Source organism: Oryctolagus cuniculus, chromosome 18 (assembly GCF_051225735.1).
Source record: "Oryctolagus cuniculus isolate XC-2025 breed Fujian yellow rabbit chromosome 18, ASM5122573v1, whole genome shotgun sequence".
NCBI lineage: Eukaryota > Metazoa > Chordata > Mammalia > Lagomorpha > Leporidae > Oryctolagus > Oryctolagus cuniculus.
The window spans coordinates 63557161-63582580 of NC_142884.1; the positions used below are offsets into that span (position 1 = coordinate 63557161).

Here is a 25420-nt window from a genome sequence, read left to right on the forward strand (position 1 = left end):
CCATCCATCTTCTGTCCGCTTGGAACATGAGATAAAACCATAAGATACACCCACAGAAGCTTATGACTGGCTTCTTACGAGATCCAACTCTTGTTTCTGATGCTCGAAACTATTCAGCAGCTATAATAACGCTAATAACTACAGTAGCAGCAATCAAACGAGAACTTTAATCACCATATCATTCGCTGTACCAATGTGGGGTGGGTGAAATTTCCCTACAGCATCTCACTGCTTGGTGATTCTCTCAAAGGAAAAGTTGCTTAATTCTGAGAATGAAAATAGACTCACAATCCAAGAAGATGGTTTTAACCGTCTTCCCCCTGCCACGTTCTTCTAACACCTGTATCGTGGAGTGCCCATAATAAGGAAATGGTATTATTTTCAGGGCGGGGGGTTCTTTCTGCTCCTGCCCTGCCCTTAACAGAAGGGTGAATAATGAAAGAGTTTTTAAGAGTGAGCTCCTGAGCAGGGGCCTTAAACTCTGCCTTTGAACCCCGGCTCCTCCATTTCTCAGTGTGTAATTTGGAGAAAGGATGTTTGAATGAAACTAGCGGAAATAGTAACCCCAAATTCATGGGGATTTCTAGGAAGATGAAAATGAAATGCAGACGTCCATGGCATGTTGCACAGGGCCTGGTCCACTGCCAACTGAAAAGGTGTGTTGAAAGAAAACAAGACATTGAGTCCTGAGTGAATGGGGGAGTAGGTGGCGTGTCATCCTTTAGAAAGCAGATAACGTTTGCAGCATTTAACAGTCTGTGTGGGTGCAATTAACTTCATGGTTAAGATATTGCTGAAGCATACACCTGGAGATTTCCCAAATTAGGATATCGGTGCATCTGAGTTTTTTTCTGCAGAGAGAAGAAAGTAAGGGCAGAAGGGAAGGAGCGGGGAGGGGAGGAGAAATGATCAGAAGACACGGGCAGTCAGGTGGACGTGGGCTGCTTAGGCAGGACAGGGCTGTACGATGGAAGATTGTACATTTGTGCAACTTGACTTTTGAGGCACCTTCTACGGTAACAGGCTCATCTCAATGCCAGTGGCCCTCGTGGCCTTACCTGGAAGTGCCCCACCTGGCTGTGAGCGGGTCTTGTTCTAGATTCACAGTGCTTATTGATACCCCTCAGAAGAGCCCTCTGGCAGGTGCTTGTAGCTAGCGTTGTGTGGCTTGTGCTGAATCCACTCCCAGACTGGAAGCTCTGTCCTTCCGGCCTGTCCCCTGCCCGGTGGCACTGGAGGGAACCCTGCCATTCCCTTGGGCGAGGCACCTGCCTGCTTATGAGAGGATTGGGTCTCTCTCATGCAGAGCCGACAGACTGCTCACACAGGGTCAGGGCCGTGCCACAGCTGGAGGGGCTGGGGGAGGCTGACTGGGAGCAGTGGTGCTGGCCTGGTCTTCCACAAGTGACCTCTGTTACCAGATCTTATGAATGTGATATTTTGCATGAGCGTTGTCCTGGTGATGATGAAGAAGAGGGAGCAGTGAGGAAGCTGAGGTCAGTGCGCTCAGAGTGGCAGTGGTGAGGCCACAGGTGTCTGTCTCATGGACCATCCAAACCCACTGTGTTTTGAAAGATTCTTTTTATTTATTTGAAATGTGGAGTTAGCAGGAGAGACACATATAGACACACATACACACACACAGACGTGCCATCCACTGTTTCATGACCCACACGGCTGCAGTGACTGGGACCAGGCTGAGCCGGAGCCAGGAGCTTCATCCGTTTCTCTCTCGAGAGTGGCATGGTCCTGAGTCCTTGGGCCATCTTCCACTGCTTTCCTAAGCACATTAGCAGGCAATTGGGTAGGAAGTGGAGCAGCCAGGAGTCAAACCAGCCCTTGTATGGGATGCCAGTGTCATGGGTGGCAGCTTACCCTGGTTTGGCCCCATTGGTTTCATTTGTCCACAGAGACAACTGAGATGCATCATCATTGCTTGTATTGCCTTGACCTGACTATCCCCGGGGGTATTTATTGACTATTTGCATTTCTTATTTTATGAATTTTTTTGACAGGCAGTGTTAGACAGTGAGAGAGAGAGAGAAAGATCTTCCTTCCATTGGTTCACCCCCCAAATGGCCGCTACGGCTGGCGCGCTGTTCTGATCCAAAGCCAGGAGCCAGGTGCTTCTCCTGGTCTCCCATGCTGGTGCAGGGCCCAAGCACTTGGGCCATCCTCCACTGCCTTCCCTAATCCCATCCCTTTGGCTTTTATTTGATCTGTCTCTTTTCTTTTTGATTTATAGGAATTCTATGTGTGTTAGAAATAATAGTGCTTTATTGATGAATTATTACAAGAGTATAAGATACACCATCATACATACCTTCTTATGATTGTAATTTCTGTCTTCATTTTTTATATTGCTTTGAAAACAATGCTCTTCAGCCTTCTGGGTGTGGTACAAATCAAAACCATGAGCTGGCTATGCCAGAGTCTTGGGGGCAGGGCATTGTACACATGTGGTACTGGGTGATTGCATCGCAGCATTTTGGAGTCTGGTACTGTGATGTCCCTAAGACAGAGACATCACTTGTCCTAGTCTTTCCCACTTGACTCCCTGGTTTTAGTCCAGGTTGCCCTCCTGACCATGAACTTTGTGTCCTATCATCTGTTGCCTGGGATCTTCTGCCAGAAAACACTGGCAGTTGTCTCAACTACAAAGTAAGACTACTCAAAGTTGGGGTCATCACCTTAGCAACAAAAGGCAACATAGCATGTCACAAACCCTCAAAGCTGTTTCTCCTTGTGCGGAACAGCCACAGAAACATACACAGAGTTTGGACTGGGACTCCCCAGGCCAGCCCTTCCTTGTGGCATCACATCTACTGTGGCCTTTACTCTGTCTCCTTATTGGTCCTCTTTCAAAATTCTTTCGGAATCTCCTGGTTTCTCTGACAGTGTGGTTTACGCGTGCTGATGGTTGGAATTCAGAATGAGTCGATGTAATGGAAATGGGCCGTGTATGTGGCACTTCACATGCTGTTGGGGCATAATTCTGCAGTCTTGGCCTGAGTTCTTCAGCACATCCCCGCAGAGATCGATTCGGCTGCTCCTCTTGTTGGAGCTGATGTTCTGGCTGTCGTAGACATGGCTGGATTCAGAAGGAAGTGTGCTTTGATGGAGCAGTTTCTCCAGGGAGGGGGGTAGAGGCACACGTGCAGATATCCAGAGACGGTGCCTTGCACCTCCGTTGACTGTACTCTCAGATAAAGCTAGGATGTTAGAACCACGGAAAGCCTCAGGCAAGAGCTGAGACAGAGAAGTCAAGTGGACGTGCTCGGTCCAGATCCATCTCATGTGCTTGTAAACAGCAAGTCTTTGTGGGTTTGTGCTGACCACAGACACAACCACGGCAGCACTTAGAGGGGGATTCCGGCCAGTGGCAACACAGCTGGAGACTCCTCAGCCTAGGTTTCACCTGCCAGCGGGATGCAGGTCCCCTCTGTCACCCTTGAAGATGATTCAGGCAGGAGGATTGCCGGGACTCGTCCACCCATTGTGTAGCTCTGGAGAGGGAAACACGGAGAAACGAAATGGTGGACTCAGCTCCAGGTCTCGGGGAGCCACAGCATCAAGACTCAGATCTGCGTCCCTTGCTTTTTGGTTCTGGTCCATTCTCCACCTCCCTCCCTCCCTCCCTTGTTGATAGAAGTGGTCGGAGACCAACTCTTCTGGGCGACAGGATCCACGGCCGCCTCCCTCTCCCTCCTTGACCTGCCTCCCACCTAAGAGGAGCGTGCGGTCTTGTTTATTCACAAAAATGTGTCTTGGCCATTCCTGCGCTGAGGGGCTCAGTGAGGATTTGTGGAATCGTGTTGACTGCTTGGAGCTGTTAAACTACCAGAGGCAGGGCCCCGAGTCAGTGCCTAAGATTTTGTTTTACCAGTGGGGATAAGAGATGCAGCCCGATGAAAATAAACAAATCCCTTTTTAACAATTCCACTAAAAGCATATGCTATATAATTGAATATAAGTACAAATAAAAGGCACCTGGTACAGCTTGTTCCAACTCCTCTTTTATTAGAATCTAAGCGGTAACATTCATTTCCAGGCAGTGCCCCTGCTGTTGGTTTTGCTCATTATTAGGAGGTTGGAGTTATTGCTCTCGGAAGGGGAAGTGCTGGGTTTGTAACTAGCAGGGTTGGCAAGTGGCCGGAGAGCTGAGACCCGCGAGCTGAGTGGCCTTTTATGGAGTCCGTGTATCAGAAATCATCCCCAGGAAGTGCACTGTCCCTTCCCTGTGGCCTGCTTTGGCTCCGAAAGACAGTTAACTTTTTTCTTAAGAAGTTGGCCCAGAAGCTGCACTCTTAACGGAGTGCCTGGGGGACGCTGGAGTGAGGCAGCTCTGAGGCTGACCTGCTGGTGCACCTGCCGGGCTGAGAAGCCACTTCAGGGGGCACCAGAGGCTGTAGTCGCAGACAAACCCTGATGTTTCATTATCCTGATTTTTATTGGCAGGAGGAGAGTTTATGGAAGAGTCTCAGAACAGGGGGAAAGAGGAGAGGAAGTAGAAGATGAAAAAGTAGATTGTAGGTGACAATAATCATTTAGGGACCAACAGCCACAGCCTCTTATCAGCGCAGTCTTGTGGCTCACGAGGCTGTGGTCTGCCCTGATGATGGTTGCTGCACTCCACTGTGGTTATCCCGTTATTATTGCGTGTGAGCGTGCAAGCATCAGTTATGGAGGACAAAAACCATCACTGGGACTTCAGACCTTTGGATTAGGGGATGAAGTTCTTGTTGTGTTCCACATCCTTCACAACTTGGCTGGAAGCAGTTTCGAAACTTGGAAACCAAAGCTTGCCTTGAGGGTCCAACCTTCCCTTTTCCTATCTGCTCAGGAGATTGCAAGGCACGAGATTGGGCCGCATGAGTCACTTTCCTGCATCCTTTTCTTCCCGAGAGGCAGCAGGGAAGGCGGTTTTCCTCCCATTCGGAAGTGCTGTGCTGTGACTCTCAGGGGGGTCTCTGGAAGCGACAGGTGCACCCTTGTCTGGGTACCGGCTTGCCCAGCAGGGCAAATGCCCCTTCTCCTTTCTCACCCATGTTGGGTGAGAATGCTGCCCCCAAAGGAAGGTCAAAGAACCAGCCACACAGATGCTTGACATTCACATCCTAAATGCTGGTGGTGGTTCTGTGTACAATCTGGGCCTACCCAGGAATTCACCTGTGGGGTTTCAAATCTGATGCACCTCATTTACACCTGTACAATGTTGTGCCACTCTAGAAACTTTTTTTAAAATGGAAGATTTATTTATTTATTTGAAAGGCAGAGTTAGAGCTTCTGTCTGCTGGTTCACTCTCCAAATGACCAGGGTTGGGCCAGGCTGAAGCCAGTAGCCAGGGGCTTCTTCCAGGTCTCCCACATGGGTGGCAGGGGCCCAAGCACTTGGGCCATCCTCCACTGCTTTTTCCAGGTACATTAGCAGGGAGCCGGATTGGAAGTGGAGCAGCCGAGACTCGAACCGGTGCTCATGTGGGATGCTGGCACTGCAGGCAGTGACTTTACCTGCTATTCCACAGCGCAGGTGCCCAGAACAAGCTCTTTAGATATTAGCTCGTCATTGTATTGGCCTGTTAAGGTGGCTGTTGGTTGTTGCCCTTTGGAGATGAAGAGGCTGCAGGTCAGAGAGGCGGTGTGCCTTTTAGAATTGCCAGACTCACAATTCCTTGAAGGACAGAACACCCGAGTTCTCCTGATGGGGCCTCCCTAGTTGCAATGCACTCCACATGGTCTAGAGACAGTGCTCGCCTCGGCCTCCACCCCTAGTTCTGTGCATCTGTAGGGACACCGTGAAGACACGTGACACTGGGGCAGCTTCCTTAGGTTCCATGGGACACAGAGGGTGCTGTGTTCCAGGAGTGCATTCCTGCTTTTTTCCTGTAACATGATCTTTGACGAACCACAGAATTTGCAACTGAGGCATCAGACGGAGTTGCAGGTCCCTAAAATCTCATGATGGTTAGCCCCCTTCTCAAATATGTCTCAGGAACGTGCAATGGTGCCCTTTGCAGAGCTTCTAGTGGGGTCCAAAGGGCCCGAGCTTCCTTCTGGTGACCTCTGACCTTTGTACTCCTACTTCAGCTTGCTCTGTTCTTCTTAGAAATCGCCTTGCTGTGCTTCTGTTGTCTGTGATAGCCAGCTCCCTAAGTTCCTTCAGATGAACTGCTCACAGAGGATACGTGTGCCTGCAGGGGTGTGTGTGTGCGCGCGTGTGCTTGAAGACTTCTCTGAAGTTTTGGGAAGACAGGAGCATGTGTAGATCATCCTTTGGTCACTCATGTGGCTGGGCCTCCATTTCCCTCACTGGGGATGTCCCTGTCTTTACTCGTGAGCCAGTTCCCCTCTAATTCAGACCCGTTCTGAATGCATTTCAAATTAGCTACCTCCTTGTTTCCTTCTGACCCATGACCTCCAGATCTCACCTCCAGTGTCTTATCAAGGGATTCTTCCTCTTGCTGTGGGCTGGATGTGGTTTGTCCCCCGAGGGTTAGTGAGTTGGATGCTTGGTCCTTAGACTACTGGGGGTGCTGTCCTTGGCAGGGATTAGCACAGTCCTTGGGACTGCTGAGTCAGTTCTCATGGAACAGCCTGGCCCCAGCCAGTGGGCCCTGGCTTCCTGTCTGGCCATGTGACCTCTGCTTCTTGCACGTGCTCCCGCCTCTATGAGGCCATTTGCCATGATGCCTTCACCAGAGACTAGCAGGTGCCGATGCCTTGAACCGCCAAACTGTGAGCCGTGTAAACCTGTTTTGGGAGATGTGTGATGCCCGTGGAGGGGAGCAGGATGGGTGCACTGCCCCTGTGTGCCGAAGCCCACAGCAGGTGCTGCATGTCCATAAGGTGCTGCTGAGGTTATGAGTTCTAACCCTGGGGAGGCACTTGTTTGCCCCCTGCATGTTGCTACTATGTGATGGAGGGAGCCCTGGGCTTGGGGATGGAAATTGATTTTGTAGTCCTGGACCAGTGTGTCAAGCCTGGTCAGCCCCCTCTACCCATTATTGTCAGTGCCATCTGTAAAATAAAGAACAAATGGTATGATTAAAAAGAAAAAATACCTCTTTTGGTAGAATCACCTTGCCTCAGGTATTTCATTATAGTAACCAAAAAGAAAAGGATTAATCCAGCTCCCTGGGAGGCATCCCAGTGCCTCTGGGACCATGCATTCCATGCCGTTGCATAGAGCAGTAAAACAGCACACAGAAGAACCGAGTCTTTAAGTCAGTGTCTGTGAACTTTATAGTAGTGGTAATGATGATTTTTTTTTTTTTTTGGACAGGCAGAGTGCACAGAGAGTCAGAGAGAAAGGTCTTCCTTTGCCATTGGTTCACCCCCCAATGGATGCTGCAGCCAGCGCGCCGTGCTGATCTGAAGCCAGGAGCCAGGTGTTTCTTCTGGTCTCCCATGCAAGTGCAGGACCCAAGGACTTGGGCCATCCTCCACTGCACTCCCGGGCCACAGCAGAGAGCTGGACAGGAAGAGGAGCGACCAGGACAGAGTCTGGCGCTCCAACCAGGACTAGAACCTGGTGTGCTGGTGCCACAGGCGGAGGATTAGCCTAGTGAGCTGCAGTGCCGGCGATAACGATGATCTTAATACCTTATTGCTATTGAAAGATTTCAAGTTTTCATAAGACTTTTCCTTCACATTAGCGTATTTTGGTCATACCATAATTCCTACCATCCCAGTTTTCAAAGAAACAGAGGGCCGCTTAGATCCAGGAATGGAGTGCGGCTGCGTGACTTACCCACAGTCCTTTCTGCACCACGACCTTGGCAATCCCATTCTGTCCCAGGTCTCGGCTGTGCTGGTTTGGTTCTGAGTTTCACTGTCAAACGTTCAGTCAGACTTGAAATTTCAGACATTTCCAGGCCATCACAGGTTTGTTACTCCTGCTGGTTTTCTTGAGCCTTACGCTCTGAGGAAATGACTTCAGGGTTTTTGGCAGCCCTAACCATTCCCCCAGAAGCCCTTCGTGGGCCTGTGGGTCCCCAGCCTTTCGTCACTGCCTGCAGTTGAAGAATCACCGTTCACTAAGCTGCTTCAGATGCACAGCCTTGATCTGTGGAATTCAGAGCAGGTCTCCTTCCTCCTGGGCTGCTGCCCCTGGCCCACGTGGATGGCGTTCTGTTTCTTCTCCGTGTGTCATTTATTGAAGCCGCAGATGCAGGCATTCAGGACCAGGGACACGGTTACCACTTGAGCAAGGCAGGAGTTAAAAATGATTTTATGCAGGATATCTCCCAAGCAAGCCGTGAGCCAGATTTCAGCCCCCTTGCTGTTTCTTTGTGTGGTCGCCCCCACGCTCTCTCCCGAGCATGCATTATCTGGGCCATTATGGAACCCATCAGCAGAGGTGCCATGAACTCTGGCTGACCTTGACCTGCTGATGCCCTGCCTTGTGCTCCAATTACTAGGATATGTGGAGGTGACCACAGCTTTCTAGACCCTCTAAAGCTTATAGCTCTGCTGGGTCCTCACCTCCTTTCAATGCCATTGGGTGCTTTGGAGAGCCTGCTGGTGTTTCTCTTCTCTTATGACAAATGTACTCATTCTCACGTGAAAACTCCAAAGCTGTCATTGTTCTCTCTTATTGGAAAAGTGTAATTTTCCACTGCCTGGGCTGTTTTCCTTGGATGCTGGGCTGCAAGGGGGAACAGCGAGACAGTGAGGGGATTGGTTGATTTCTTGACAAGCAGCAGTGTTAGTTTTTCATTTTGTCAGGGCATCTGGAGTTTGATCCACTTGGTGCTTTTGGATTGCTCTCCAGCTATCTTTAGTCTCATCTTCATCCCTAAACTGATAGTAGCGATGGAAAAGTTTAAAGATTTTGCCAACATTTTATATTTTTATTAACTCTTTTTCTGAATGTGGATTTAAAACATTTGTTAGGCTTCCTGTTTTAGAGGTAAGAGAGAGCTGGAAACCTCATATAAGCATAGCATCCTATATCAGGTCTTTCTACTAGAAATAGTGTCCTAAGCTGTTGCACCTGTTTGCCATGATTGATGAGTTGTATGTTAAATTCATCTATTTACCTAACTGGGAGATGTATTATATTGAACCCTATGAACTTGTCAGTTTTGTAGATCAAAAGAATTCAAATGTTAGCAATTTCATAGGGTGCAGCCCATACCAGCAGCACAGGGTGAAACCTGATAGGAAGTCAGATCATCTAGTCCAGCCTTGCCTCCAAGTAGGATTGTGTTCCAGGCCTACTGAGAAGAGCTGCTCAACTCGTACCCTTGAACATGTGTTGTCAGAGAGTGAAACTCGGGATGCGGTCCTGGGTTCCTGAAGGGACTGATGGTGCAGGGATCAGGCTGTTGTGGAAACTCTATGGATGTGGGCGTAGTTCCTGCTCTTCAAGATCTTGCAGAACACCTCACCTGTCATACTGCTCTTGGGAGGCAGGACCAGAGTTTTTAATAAAGTAGAAAGAGTCTCTGTTCTAGTTTTTTCTCATCAACAAAGCCTACACTCCCATGCTCAGGAAGAAGCCAGTGAAGGCTGATTCTGGTTTGCTACTTCCTTGATACTTTGTGGCTTTGCTCTTAGCCCTGAGCATGGCAGTAGGAGCCTTGGCTGCCTCCCTAGGTGGGTCCTCGAAATGCACAGGATGGATCCATTCACATCGTGGCCGTGGTCTTTGGATGCAGGACGGGTTTCCTTGGCATGTGTATCAAAGCTGCGTGCTCGGGGCCCTGAGCTTCCTCCCAGACTCCGCGCCATAGCCCGTGTCTGTGGCCTCTTCCCACTCGGTCTCCTGGCCTGTGACTCCCGACACACAGAGGATCTGGCGTGGAGCTTGTGTTCACCTGAGCCTGTAACCTTTCCCAAATGTGAGGTTGCTCTTGAAGAGCTTTCTGTTTTGTTGCCAGGAACAGGTAGCCAGCCCATCTTGCCTGTGATTCTGAGTAGCTTAAGAAGGCAAGAGTTTCAGATCCTGCATATTAAAGGGGAGAACACAGAAGCACCCTCCCCTTACTCCTCTGGAAACCGTGCTCCCAGAACTTGGATGCACTGTGACATTGTGCCCGCACGAAAGTCACAAAGCTTAGGCTTGGGATGTCTGGTCACAGAGATTTCTGCGTGATATGTGAACTCTGTGTAAATGAGACACAGGTTAATACATAGCCCATCACAGACAACGTAGAGAAGATCCAGGGTCATCGGCTACATAGGAAAATGAGGCTCGTGAGTCCACAAGCCAGGGGTCAGGCCACGTGTCGGCCATGCGTGTGTGTAACCTTGCACAGGCTGTGTGCTCAGGCCCTCGTGGCTCATCTGCAAAGCTGGACCCCACACCGTTCCCCAGGATCGCGTTCTCATAAAATACAGTTGTGGGAACAGCAGTACTTTGACTAAGGGCCTGTCCAACCTACAGGTGTTGCATGTCTGTGACCCTCTGCATCTGAGTCTTACTAGACGTCTTAGTAGCTTGATGTCCTTGCGTGGCAGGACAAAGGCCTAGGCTAAAGCGTGTCCTAGAAGTCAAGGTTACTCCGAGTAGACGAGCACTTTGACATTGCAGGCACTTGTGTACCTAGTCCTTGGGAGGCCGCTGTGTAGGTGGAGGTCTGGCCTGGGGTGGGGGTAGGGGGCTCTGTGGGTCACAGAGGACATTTCTGCCCCAGCCAGCCTCGCCACCCACCCTTTGGCAGCTGCTTGTTATTCGGGGAGCCCGGTCCGACCCGGTGCGCTGGGATCTGATGAAAGCCGTGGCCTACTCGAATCACTTCCCTGTGGCCTTTAACCTAAAAAGATTACATTTCAGGAGAGGCGGGTGGGCTGCAGAGCAGCCGCCTACAGTCAGAGGACAAAATCAAATTTTTTATGGGATGTTGCTGCCTTAAGAGGGCCAATCTTGTGTCACATAACACGTGAATAATGGCTTAGCATGTGATGTCAAAGTCTCCCACACGCCTCATAAATAAATCCAGCCACACCCCTCCCCCCTGCCACCCAAGGGCCATCCATATTTGAACCTCAGCTTGCATCCCAAATTAAGAATGCATTCAGAGTCAAGGTTAAAGGTACAGTATCCCCTTTCAAAAGGCACATGTCAGTGTCTCTGCTGAGAATGATAAATAGCATTCGAAACAGGCTATCAATTGTCAAGATGACTCCTCCCCCTCCTCCTCTTCCTCTTCTTTTTAACTCAACTTTGCTGAAGGTCTGATCTTTGGGAAAAAAAAAAAAAAATAGATGCTCTATTAGCCCAAGACTTGATGAAATTTTCTTTAGAGAAAACCACTTGAGTGAGATCCCCAGGGGGAACAAATCACACAGTCAAATAGTCCAGTGGCCCTCGAGTGACGGAGCCGGAGCGAGTGCAGCGGCAATTAGCATGAGCAGCAGAGCCAAGCAAAGTGCTGTTCATTGCAGGACGCAGATTTTCATGGGAGACGTGGCTGCGTGTGGGGAGATAGCAGATCCTCATGTTAGCCACGGAAACTGCCATGTTGGTGTTTGCCCAGGACATGATGCCTGTTCATGTCCACGTTGGTGTTTGCCCAGGACATGGTGCCCGTTCACGATCACACGTGACTTCCAGAAATAAGCATCCAAACGCTCCTTGGGTATCTCTGCCTTTCTTTGAGTCTTAAAGGTGGGCCAGTGGGCAAGCTATGCTGTAGGATGTTACTATGTTACTGTGTCGTGGTGTACCATTTTACCGCGGGGTTGGCCGGAGGGACTACGCAGGGGCAGGGTGGCTGAGAACCATGGCAAAGAGTGGCCGGGGAGTTGGGCTTAATTCTCAGGGCCGCTCGCGCCCCGCTGTTTGCTGCCTCTGTCCGTCGTCCTCTCACCGTGTCTCGCAAACAAAGGCAGCATCTTTGTCAGGGAACGCGGCGGCGTGTGTCAGACGCGGACGTTGTGGGAATGCGCGCCGTGACCTGCTCTGTGTAACAGACGTCAACCCCAAACCGTACAGAAGTTGCTACATCTGTTTTGGCTTTGTTCGCGGCACGGAGGGGCGGGGGGTGCGCTCCATGGTCAAGGGCCAAACGACATGTCATATTTCATTACCTTCATTAGCTACTACAGAAGGCTGCATTCAGAGAAAAGGTTGGTATTAACTCTTGAGTCGCCAGCCTTTGTGAATACCCGTTTTCACCTCCACCCCCAGCTTGCTGCTGGCCGTTCGTGTGTGCTGTGGGCTCCGATTTAACTCAACTATAAATCAGCCCTTGGGTCCGGGATTTCAGCCTTTTAAACTTAAAGGAGGCAGGCTACTGTTTTATCCTGGGTAGCTACTTACAGGATGGCTGAACATCTGGAAACGATTAGGACAAATGCTAGCGTAAGCCCAACGGGGAAAGTGTATTTAGAATTAATAAAACTTTCCTCTCTGATTTTGTCCTCAGTTGTCTTTTTCTTTTCCATCTCACATTATTTCTGTGATTTAAGGTTGCCAGCTCCTTTCTTGGGCGCTGTAGGGAGATAAGCTCATGTTTATGGCTGCCTGCCTAGGTATTTTTGCGGAATTTGTCCTGGCGTGTTTTTTTTTTTTTTTTTTTTTTTTTTTTTGTGATGACACTGGAAGCACACGGTCACCTCTCCTGGAAATAAGAGCCTGTTTCCTTGTATTCATGTTGCATTTCTTAAGGTGTCTGTTACAGTGACTACAATAAAAGTGGGTGAACACATAAGGTCGGTCCTTACGCGCTGTATGGCTATAAAAATGGTCCGTTTTCATGCTACATACCGAATCCATCATGATTCCATTTAAAATCCGCTGTGGGCAGCACATGTTGCTATTCAGTGTTATGAAGAATGGCCGATTGGCCAGCCTAGGTCAGAACGCACCTGGACTGTGGAATTAGGGGTCTGGAATTTTGATTCTCGGTCCCAGCTCTGCTGTTGATTTATCGCCTGGTGTGAGACAAAGCTTTCTCCCTTTTTCTCCCATCTGTAAATTGCGGCTCATTGCAGAACACGGGGTCTACCAGCTTGAATGACTTCATTCTCAGATTCTTGAAAAGGCCCCAAGAAGACAATACTTCTGAGTACCATGCCACTTAGAGTACCACCATGCTCCTTCGTTTGCATGAATACATATTTGAAAGATCGACTGATTGCAAGTGCACTCCCGAACCAGCTGTATCAGCATCACCTGGAAACTTGTTAGAAATGCGCGTTCTAAATGCAAATTCTCATCCCACTTCAGACCTACTGGACCGGAAGCTCGGGTTGGGGGGTGGGGTTCTGATGCACACTGAAGCTTGAGAATCATTGATCTGTACGTTTAGCTTCACATCCAGGAGCTCAACCCACAAATGTCGGTAAGGATCAAATGTGAGATCAGGCATTCGTGAGCCGCTGGCCGCCCTGCTCCTGTGAGGACCGGGGGTTGTCTCCAGTTCTGAGTTACAAAGCATGCCAGTGCACTGTTGGTGTTTGATTCTTCAAATGAGTTTTCCAAATCTGCTGAAGGTCATTGGCACGCAAAAATCAGTAGCCCATTTCTTAGATCAGTATCTGTCTTGGGAAATCTAGGTTACGGTTTAACATGCTAGGAAAACAAACTTTTGATGAAAATTGACAACCCCTCTTGCTCAGGTAATACAGTTCAGCTAACATTTGGGACTCGGGTGTCTGGGGGCAGGATGCAGTGGAGACACAAAAATGAAGGTGGCTCCTTTGTGGTTTTCCCCTGTTAAGTAGAAAGGCAAGAGGAATGGCAGAACGCAGTGTTTAAGATCAGAGTAGCTGAGTTGTGTATGCTGGAGTCATGGGTACTGGTCTTTTCACATTTTATCAGAGTTGAATTAAAAAAAAAAAGAATGATGATGGTAACAGGGCCAGCGTTGTGGTGCAGCAGGTTTTATTGCTGCTTGTAACACCAGCATCCGATACCTGCGCAGTGGTTGGAATCCTAGTAGCTCTGTTTCTGATCCAACTCCCTGCTAATGCACAGGGAAGGCAGTGGACTACAGCCCACGTCTTTGGGCCCCTGGTACCCATTTGCAAGTCCTGGATGGAATTCTATTCTCCTGGCTTCTGCCTGGCCCAGCCCTGGCTGTTGCAGTCATTTGGAGAGTGAACCAGTGGCTAGAAGTTCTCTCTATCTCTGACATTCTGCCTTTCAAATAAATAATTTAAAAAGCAAAACAGAAGGAAAACACACAAGAGGACGTGCAGACACGTGCTGTGATTTTGGAAGTCAGTGGTGCAGTGTGTAAGTGCAGAAATGCATGCTCCAGGTTGGCTCCCACTGTGCGAGTGAGCCTGGATCTGGTGGAAGACTACCCTCCCGTTCTCATCTGGTTTTGATGGTGGAGGTCTGCACGAGACCCAGGCCACATTCAGAACTGGAGAGAGGGGCCACTCTTCTTGTTTGCCTTTTAACCTCCCCACAGCCAGCCCAGTGCTGCTTCCTCTAAATCTGTCCCAAGTTTGGTCCTACAATGAGACCTTTTGCATGGCAACTTTCAGCCTGGAGCACATTTTTATGGCTGAATTATAAACCCTCGAAAATAGGGGTTTATAATGGAAACGCTGACACAACCTTAACTCTAGCGGCGAGAGTGCAATGCGATAATAAATGAGGCAGAACAGCAAAGTGCTGCTTTTAATTTATCATTTAGTAGGAGAAAAAGGCCTTGTTTACTTCTTCTTTTTCATCTTCTTCTCTGCTTCCAAGACTTGCAACCATTATTTTGAAATGTATTTTATAATAAAGCCTCAGTGGTTATGTAGCCTGAGGCTGGGGGTGGGGGTGGGGGGGAGAGAGAGAGAGAGAGAGCGTGAGAGCAAGAGAGAGAAGGGAGAGAGAGGAGAGATTTTTGAAGCCTAAGAACCATGGTCTGCTGCATGATTGTGTTTCCACTGCGCTGCTGCTTGCCAGTGCTTTTATTACAGAACAGAACGGTGATTCTGCTGGATCCGAAAGCATCTTGTACGGAGGGTCCTGCTTTGACGTGCTCCTAACACTTCTTTTTCCAGACATCGCACACTGCAACCTTTGAAGTCACTTAGGTCATGAAGTTGGGGTTCTTTCTCTATTCCCCATATTCCCATTTTGTAGAAAGAGAAACTGAGGAGTTTTGTTACTGGTGTGAGTGTGATTTCTGCAAGTTTAATTTCCTTCCTTCCTTCCATCCATCCATCCATCCATCCATGCATGATTTATCTATTTGAAAGGCAGAGTTAGGGAGAAACAGAGATCTGCCCTCTGCTGGTTCACTCCCCAAATGCCCACGAAGCTTGGGGTTAGGTCCGGCAGGAGCCAAGAACTCCACCTGGGTCTCCCGCATGGGTGGTAGGGGCTGAGGCACATAAGCAGGGATCTGGATCAGAAGTGGAACAGCCAGGACTGGAACTAGTGCAGGCACTACAGACGGTAACTTAACCCTGTGTGCCACAGCAATGGCCCCCATAAACTTTGTTCCTTCCTTACTGTGTGTCTGTATGCAGAACCCGTGGCTTAGGGTCTTGGAGAGCCCGGCTCTTGCTCTCCTGCAGCTAGAAGCCAGGTGGGCAGAGCAGTCACACAGCAAAGTCGCGGCATGACTCACAGTAACAGCAGAAGCCACCTGTGAAGTCACGTTGTGTGCACTTTGATCTATACCTCACCCTGATGGCAGCACTCTGACATAATCCAAGGGGCCCGAGACTTCAAAACCGCTCATGGACACCTGTGCAGGTTGGTTTGCACTCTCCTGTGGTCTCTGTGCCATGGAGAGTGACCTGCAGGTGCTGTTACGTCTCCTGCCTAGGGCTCCATGGAAGAATGGAAGTTGGGAGGGGTGAGACGTCATGGTCTCCTCCTCTGGCTCCCTGCCCTTCTGTCTCCTTAAGGCCCTCACTGTTGTCCACAGCCTTCTATGGCTCCTGCTCTTGCCACAGTCTAGGGACCCCTTCCTTCCATGGGTGTGGTCGTGACCGCTGTGCTGTTGCTTGCCTGGGGGGAGAGTGCTTCCTTGTCCCTCTTGTCTTTCCTTACAGCCAGCTCACACTGCTGCAAACCATCCCTGCACTACCATGTCCTCAGTTACCCATTCCAGTGTGTGTGTGTTGCTTCCTGCTGGGCCACAGCTGATTGGAAGACTGCAGAGTATGTGCAGTGCACACACATGCACAAACTCAAGCACACACGTGACCCTCTCACAAATGCATTCACAGAGACACTCTTACACGCATGCGCACACACTCTCACATGCACTCACATACACCCAGAGACTATGACCCATGCATGCACAAAGAGACGCTCACTATCTATGCTTCACATGCTGCATGTCACATGTGTACATGCACGCGCGCACACACATACATGCTTTAAGTGTTTAGGCAGCAGATTTATAGAGTAGGTCTATCCAGTGTTTGGATTTGTGGTGAGTGCATTATGAAGTCACTCCGTATGATTCCTATGCCAGATAATGCATCCATCATGCAAGGCAGCAAACCTCTGAAATTACATCAGATTTACAACATAATAAACTTTCATTAAGATGAAGCTACTTGAAACTTATTCCCCCTCATTCCCAGGACTAAGCAAATGCTGCCAGAATACCTCGGGACCCAGGTCTCACCCGCATAGATAGTGCTGGCATGAAGATGCGAGAGAGGACCGAGCCAGGGGTCTCAGAGCATGCCAGCCCCGGAACATCCCGGATAGCTGACCTGAGCTTATATTGTTGCCATCAATTTTCTTCATTCACCCAAAATGGGACACAGGAGGCTGCTTGCTGAAGTTGATGTGTGCCTGCACCCACCATACCGATTCCTGAGTGCATTTTAATCATAGCATGTCCTGTGCTTTATTGAAGGGTTTATACTGTTCGGTTGCTTTTCCCTCTGATATTGCACTGGATAAATCAGTAGCGATCATTTGTTAGCGTTCCAGGGAGGAGATGCCCTGATGATAGGATGGAAGTGGCTCACCAGAAAGCATCTCCCAAGACGTAATTCAGAAGCATGGCAGCTTCTACACACGGCTTTATCTCTGCAGTCTCTCTACGCTTCACTGAAATGACAGTCAAGATACAGGAAAGCACAGAATCACAAGGACAAAAAGCCTAGCAAAGGAAATGATGGTGGGTAGGAAGTGTCATTGAGACGCTGGAAGCTGTGAAACAACTGCCCTGGTGGATGATGGGAAGATGGAACCATGTGCCCAGAAAAGCGCAACGTTAAGGATTTGGCCAGACAGGTGTTGAGAACATGAAACAGTCATTGGACACATCTGTGGGTAAGGCTGGGTCTAGGACAACTGATTGGAAGTTGGGCAAAAGAGAACTGCTCCTCACTTCTTCTAAAGTAGAAGCCTTTCCCCCAAGGTCAGCACAAGCCCCGGCTATGGAGAAGCTGCATTGGCTTCAACCTAGGGTGTCAGGCATGGCTGATTGACAGATGCTGCTGTCCCATGTACGTGGGGATTAAAGGACGTCTGAACCCTGACTGGTGAGACCTTATCATGCCCGCCTCCTGCTTGTTTGGGAGAACCCTGCTGTCCAGGCGCGTCACCTCCAGACAGGGGCCTAGAGAGTTCCTTTCAGAGGAACTGGACCAACCCAGGAACAAACATCTACAGATACTAAGAGCTGGGGTCTAAAAGAAACAACAGGTGCCTCCTGCACACAGGCTGCCACCACCGCACATAGCCTCCAGTAAAATAAATGCCTTATATCGAAGTCAGAATGCACTCTGTCCTCCCAGTGGCTGAGGAAACATTTCCCATTGAGTGAGGAGAAAACAGAAAGGGGAAAGTGAAGCTGGGAAATGGGAACAGAGCAGAAGCAGTGGAAAGTACAAGGCCAGAGTTAAGGAGCTCAGAGACACAGAGGGGGCTGCCGCATCGTGGAAGAAGAGACGTTCCTGTTAAGAATGCTCGTTCAGGAGGAGAAATGGCCTCCAGGTACCCAGGCAACAAACGAGCTGGGCCAAAAATCTACATAAATGAAGGTTAAACATTTCAGGGAAGAAAACGCCCCCACGCTGAGTAGCATCAGCTTTCCCGAGAGAAACTCAGAAACTGGAGGCTATAATGGGGAGTAAAAATAATTTCTCATGTACATGTTAACTCCCAGCCAAAATGTTGGTTAAGCACAGGGTAGGATTTACCTTCCTTGTCACTTTCCTGTTTGCATGATACAGAAGACAAGACGTAAAGATCCAGGAGATCAGCCACTTGATACCGGAAGCAAACAAGTGGAATTCTCAATGTGACAGTGAAGAGACTCTTCAATATGGCTGCTGGGTACAGAGCTAAAAATCAGAAACCTGGTCTGATTTAGAGCTGTATGATTAGGTCTCCAGAAGTCTCAAAAAATTTAAATGGAAAGGCAAGACAGATTATCTGAAGTGTTTAAACGCATATATAGAAAATTCATAAATGTGGCAGAAAATTTTGCAATGAAGTAAGGGTAGATATGTAGAAAACCAAGTAGGTGAAAAAATGAGGACATTATTAACTCCTGGAAAAACAAAAAGATGTGTAAGAGAGGAACTATAATTCACATGACTTATCTGTGAATAATTTATATATCATTAAAATAATTACAATGTAAGCAGCAAATATTTTAATAAAAATGTGTGTACTCATATTGGGAGGGTAGTGTGTGTGTGTGCATTAAAAACAACTTAAACTAATATCTAATGTATATTAAAACAATATACAATATTTTTAAGAACAAGGAAAAATCTAAAGTTCTGATGAATGTTGAAGTTTAAGAAGCACGGGTTTGAGTTATGAAAGCATGGTGATTCCAGATTTCTACACATACTGTGCTCTCTTGCTCAGATACGGAGGTAGTGAGGGTTCAATAAAATAGCCACCTTTAATACCCTGTTTCCTTGAAAACCCTCAAATTATATAAACCTCCTCATCTTCCCAAGGAAATCATTCCTTTCCCTTTCATTCATCATCATCACTGCTACAACTTTTTTTAAATTTTTAAATTTTTAAAAAATTTTAAAAAATTTTTAAATCTTATTTTTTTGACAGGCAGAGTGGACAGTGAGAGAGACAGACAGACAGAAAGGTCTTCCTTTTCCATTGGTTCACCCTCCAATGGCCACTGCAGCCGGTGCACTGCGCCTGGCGCACTGCACCGATCTGAAGCCAGGAGCCAGGTGCTTCTCCTGGTCTCCCATGTGGGTGCAGGGCCCAAGGACTTGGGCCATCCTCCACTGCACTCCCTGGCCACAGCAGAGAGCTGGCCTGGAAGGGGGGCAACCGGGACAGAATCCGGCGCCCTGACCGGGACTAGAACCTGGTGTGCCGGCGCCGCAGGCGGAGGATTAGCCTATTGAGCCGTGGCGCCAGCCACTACAACTGTTAACATGAAAGAAACAGAATCTGCAGCTTTCCTACTCAAGTCTTCATTACCATTACTGAGCAAGGGATAATACCTTTCTTGTGGACCCCAGGACTTGCCTGTAAGTAGCAAATAGGTTATCTGAAACAGCAGCCTTGGAATGATGGTATCACTAGCAGTCACGGTTCACTTTCATGACACACAGTCTACAGATAAATCCTTTGTTAAAATACAAAGTCCTTCATAAATTGAAAGAAATTGATAGAGGAACATGAGTCCATATCAGGATTCAAGTGGACGGAGCCTGGAGTCCCTGGTAGCTGATGCATCCTCACCGTGACTTGGAGGTCTAGGTTTGGTGACGAGGAAGAAGAGAGTCTCGAGACATCTTGGGATGATTGAGAGGTGACTTTGCTGCTGCACTGGAGGAGCATGGCTCCGGTCGGCTCTCGCTGTTTCCTGCTGCTTCCTGGTCTAACACAGTCATTTGTGAAACTACAGTTCCACGTTACTTAATGCATTTTGAGAAGCACGTCATCAGGCACTTCTGTCGTTGTAAAAACATCATTTGAGGGTTCCTCAAGAGTTTGTGGGAAAATGGAATAAGAAGACAATTTTATTTTGTTGGAAAGAATTTGTGAAATCTATGCTGGATTTATTCATGATAGACGTTTTCCTGAACTCTTGGAAGACTCCTTCTTTGCCTGAATTGGGAAAAATTTTTTGCACCAAAATAAACTTCTAATTCCATTTTCCACAAACTTTTGAAAGTGCTCCCATGGAGTGTTCTTACACAGCTCAGATGGCCCAGACCAGTAACTTGATGTGGCTTATTGACAGAATTATGAGACGTGGTGGACATACAATGTATGACGTTGCTTGTGCCATAACATGACATTCTATTTTATAGTCAACTTATTTTTTTATAAGTAGGAGTGTACACCAACAATAACAAGTCCATTATAGTGATATATAGGCCAGTGACAGAGTTGTTTAGTCCTGGTCCAAATAGTATGTGGGGCATCTCATTGTATGTACTCTATTTAAAAAAAAAAAGTTTTTGAAACAAAGTGAGAAAGAGGGTTGGGAACAGGGAGAGAGAGACACAGAGAATGAGAGGAGAAACAGATTTATCATCCACTGGGTCATTCCCCAGTGCCTGCAGCAGCCAAGGCTTTGTCAGGGCTAAACCAGGAGCTGGAACCTCAGCGGGGTTCTCCCACAGGGAGAGTGTCTATTCACAGGAAGCTGGAACTACAAGTGGAGATAGGACTTGAACCCAGGTGCACCGACCTGGGATGCCAAGCAGCCCAAGCAGCATCTTACCCAGTGTGCCAGTGCCTGCCCTCTGCCCTGATGGCTGGCAGCAGGGTGGGTCTGGTTGCACCAGCATCACTGCAGACATGGGAGTGGTGGTTTGCATCCTGACTTTATGACCACTGCAAGGTCACCAGGCCAGGAAAATGTTCCCTTACACAGCCACCATCACATATATATGCTTTGTGGTTGACTGAGATGTGCAACACCTGCCTGTCCTTGAAGTCCTCGCAGATTAGAACCTCATTTACCTTCATGAAACTTAACTATTTCATGTTGCCTGTGACAGACAGGGCAAGAGGAATGGGAGAATGGCTGAAGGACCATGCTGTAGGATTCTGGGATCCAGCGGAGGTAACCTCATTCTTTGGGTTTTCTTTGCCACCGCACACCATAATGAAACAACCTGTCTGTCTGTCCATCCTTCTTCCATCATCGCCATCTTATTTTTCAGGTGAATCTTTCTCAACACTGACTTTCAAAGTGACTTTTAGATAACCATTGGGATTGGGTGGTTTTTCATTACAATGAACAGTATTATTTTCAGTGACTTTAATCTGGTGGCTTTTGAATGCATGGATTTGAGCATGATAAGTTAAAAAAAAAAAAAAAAAACTCAGACTGAGAATTGCCAAGATCTACTTTTGCAAATGTTGTGAGGCCCAGCAACGCTATGGTCATAGTCCAGTTTGTGTGTCGTAAATACGAGAAGTGGTTTATTGCATCCTCCCCGGTGTAGCCGTCTTGTGGGGATTGCAGCTGTACCCCTGCCCCTGGGGCAGGACTGGGGACACATGGTGCTTATTTGAGAGCAGATGAGTCCCAGATGTTCACTGAAAACATTCAATTCTGGCTTTTTTTCCCCCAGAGCTTGCTGATAGCTCTTCTCGTTTTCCACTCACCTGTGAGTTTCTCATTTGGAAACCTCATGATTAATATTTTGCAGAAGAAGAATAATCCTGGCTTTTACCGTCACGTGATGAAGTCATCTTGATGTTCTTTAAGCTCAGGTGTGAATGGTCGGTCCTTGTTTCAGCGCTGATGTGATTGTCAGTGTTGTCTTGAACCATTGATTACATCTTGTGTTGTCAGCTTACCATTTTGCTTTCATTAATTAGATGAAACGGCAAACTGTGGGACAGCAAAAGAAGATGTTTTTGGTCTGTGAAAATCCTATAGGATTTAGCACAGGTCAAGGAAATGATGGTGGCTGTGACTGAGTATACTAAGCAAATGCATTGGTGGCAGTTCTTACCAATTAAGGTGCTCCCTAACTCTGATTTTTGAAAAAAAAAAAAAGTTAGGTCCCAATTAAAGCAGGAGAATACACATTTAGGAGTTACTGTGGTTCTTCTTTTTTTTTTTTTTAAGATTTATTTATTTATGTGGAAGAGTTACACAGAGAAGGAGAGGCGTAGAGAGAGAAGTCTTCCATCTACTGGTTTACTGCCCAGATGGCTGCAATGGCCGGAGCTATGCCAATCTGAAGCCAGGAGCTTCTTCCTGGTCTCCCATGCGGGTGCAGGGGCCCAAGGACTTGGCCATCTTCTACTGCTTTCCCAGGCCACAGCAGAGAGCTGGATCTGAAGTGCAGCAGCTGGAACTCAGACTGACGCCCACATGCAGGTAGAGGCTTTACCCACTATGCTAAAGCGCCTGGAGTTACTGTGGTTCTAACCTGGTATTTTGCAAAGTATTTTTAATGTTGGCTTAACATCTCCAACAACTTTTATACTCAAGGAGGGTAATGAAGAGAGGAATGGAAACCCTGCAGAACAGCGGTCTTAGCTGGCACATGGTGATGGAATGAATAAGTGTGCACATGGATAGATTACATCAAAATCAAATCAGGTGGCATTTGGCACAGTAGTTCAGATGTCGCGTGGGGTGCATGCAGCCATATGGAGTGCTTGGATTCAAATCCCAGCTCCACTTCTGATTCCAGCATCCTGCTAATGCACACCCCAAGAGGCAGCAGGTGGTAGTCCACGTACATGGGTCCGGGCACCCACGTGAGGGACCTACGTTGAGTTCTAGGTGGCTTTGGCCCAGCCCACCCTGGGCTGTTGTGGGCATTTGGGAAATGACACAGCAGATGGGGGCTTTCTTGCTTTCTCTAAGGCTCTCTCAGGCTTTGAGGTCAAAGAAGTCATCATCAAGTCATCGTCGTCGTCGTCGTCGTCGTCATCAGATCTGGAACTGTTTCATTTTGTGTAGATGGCTTTTTTTTTTTTTTTTTTTTTTTTTTTTTAATAAAGGCCACTTCAAAAGTAAAAGGTAGTGGCTGGTTCAGTGTCTGAGAATAGAGCTGATGCATGGGAGGTGTTCGTCCTCCCTTCCTCCGCCCCCGTGTGCATCACTTCCCGTATCTGCTGGGTTTCCTGTGACTGTTTCTGGAGTCAGCATTGCATCCAGCAGTTGGCTTTCCCATTTATAGCATTCTTTCTCTGTCTCTGCCTGGAGGCTTTGGAGGGGAGTGGGGTGAGGTGGGGGTGGGGGTTGCTTTCTGATAAAGAAAGAAAGGATCCCAGTGACCTTCCTAAGCTTTGGTTTCCCGATCTGCACAATGGAGAGAAAATAGCACCCAGCCGCCGCAGGTTAGATTAGACAGGGTGCAGTGTGTTGAGTGCTTAGCCCCGTCACTGGCACGTAGTCCTCACCCGTGTCAGCCATCACTGTCACTGGTATGCGTGTCATGAGAGAGACATGGGAGAAAGGGACCCTGCGCCAGTGTCACCCACCTAGTGGGAATGAATACGGGCTTCTGTAAGCCTATTAATCTGAATGTAAAGGTAGTGAGCTTTCTGAAGGAAGGTTACTGATGCAGCGAGGAGAGGAATGGGGTGCTCGCCCTGCACCTGTGTGGCTTCTTGCAGCAACTGGCCATGCTGGGTTGGGCAGTCGGGAACGGAACACCTCCTTTACCTCCGTGGGGGACATCGAGGCATCACCCTGTCTGTTGGTACCGCTCTGCCTTTCAGCAGCGAGGGACCAGCCCAGCTTAGTTAGTGAATGTGCACGGATGTCAGTGCGATCCCGTGGCACCTTCCCGAAAACCGAGCGAGCCGGCCGAGCCGACGGCGTCCGCACACAGCTGGCACACCTTCCGAAGGGAGAGAGGTTCAGGCGGGGATGTAATAAGGCCTGGGGAAGTGTCAGCATGAAAGGGATGACCTTTATTTGCAATCATGGCTGAGATTTACAGTTTATTACTGATAGCTTTTATAAAGAGCCATTCAGTTCAGAGGTGAGAGGTTTGTCATCTGGAAATGCAATTAACTTTACCTTATCCCAATCCCCCTGGTCTTAGTGCGAGAGCGGCACTGGAGCACTTGAGCAATATCATGGTTTCCCCTCTAATTTCATTTCTGTCTCTTGCATCCCCAGGTCCCTGGCATTAGCACGGTTGCATATTTTGGCTATTATTATTTTCTGTTATCTCCTCCCTGACAAACGATAGCCAGAGGGCACTTGTGTGTTTTCTTTTAGAAAGATCTGAATTTTATTTGGTCTCTCAAAGAGGAAACCTCAAAGCAGAAAGCCTTTGTAAACCGCAGCAGTTAGAGCATTGCACAGAACCGAGACGCGCTGTCTTAGGTGTGCGAAATTAATTACAGGAATGGAGAGGTTGTGGCAAGGTGGCGTCGCGGCCTGACATAAAGACGGGACCCTCGGAGCTGAAGCCGTCGCCGCCTGCACACGTCAGCCATAGCCCCGCCGTGCACAAGCAGACGCCTGCTCCCTGCGCGTGCTCAGACCCACGAGCCTGTGGAGGAAGCACAGCGCGATGTGAAACATGAAAAAATGAAAGCGATTTTGGCACCCCTGCTGTGTGTGTATGAGAAGTCCCGAAAGGTCTATTTTTGTTTCGCGGGTTCAGGTTTATGACCCTCTCTTGTCTGTTAAGTCAGGTCTGCAGGAATTTAAGAGCCAGACACAAAAGCAAGAATTTCGTACTTTTTGCCAGTTGGTTTAGGTTATTTGAAATACAGCCTAGTATATTTTCCACACTAGGCGGCTGCCAGATAGATCAGAGGAAGGAAGTGGCTCCAAGAGCCTGCATCCTCAGATTTTTCAGTCTCTAAAGAATTGAGGGAGAGGAGCAGGATTCTACTGGGGACCCCATCGCTTAATGGTGCATTGTCTGACTCGCTCACAAACGCCCCTCGCCTCCAGAAATCCCTTGCACCTGCCTTATAAAACCCCAAATGGAGGGACCTTCTGCAAATTTCTAAGGCTCTATCTGAAATCTATTTCCTCTGGGGTAAGGTAGGGCCAAATAATTACTACCCCTGCGTTTTTCATCCCGATTTTATTGTGCCTATTATTCTCATCCGTGCAAGAGGTTAACGTCCCTGTTTTTCCCCTCCACTGCCTAAATATAACTGGGGCTCAGCGCACAGCCAAGCCAGGTAGTGAAGGAAATAGCATTGCCTCCAAAAGAGGTTCGCGTTAGCACGTCTGAAATGAGGGGTTGGGGCCGCAGGGTAGTGTGACCCTGCTGCAGCGGGTGGCAGCTAGATTTATACCTGTAGTATTTCTCTTCTCAGCCGAGAGGGGCCAGGCAGGAAGATTCAGCAGATGAATAGAGCATGAAACGATGTGCTGATAGGAAGGACTGTGTAGGCGCTCGGGTTGCGTGGCATCGCTTGGCGTGAGAGCGTCCGAGAGCCATGTTTAAGAGGAAGAAGGAGAACCAGGGATGTCGCCACACCTGTTTAAGGAGCCCTCAGGAGTCATGGCAGGGCTGCAGGCCTTCAGGGCAGGGGCTGTGCTGCACTCGGGGAGGGTGCTGCTGGCTGCCCTTGGCCAGAGAGGCGCCTTTCAAGTTAACT

General features: G+C 48.4%; 1 long non-coding RNA gene across 7 annotated transcripts in view; it reads left to right on the forward strand.

Annotated features, from left to right (window-relative positions):
- The window catches only part of LOC138846800 (uncharacterized), a 773267-nt gene that overhangs the window by 232538 nt on the left and 515309 nt on the right, over positions 1–25420 (forward strand). Inside the window, exon 4 of one of the 7 annotated variants that reach the window (XR_016225371.1) lies at positions 24203–24221. The exons of the other annotated variants lie outside the window; for them this stretch is intronic. This is a non-coding gene — a long non-coding RNA (uncharacterized LOC138846800). Of the gene's footprint in view, positions 1–24202; positions 24222–25420 lie in introns of those variants that run through there. 7 annotated transcript variants of the gene reach the window in all.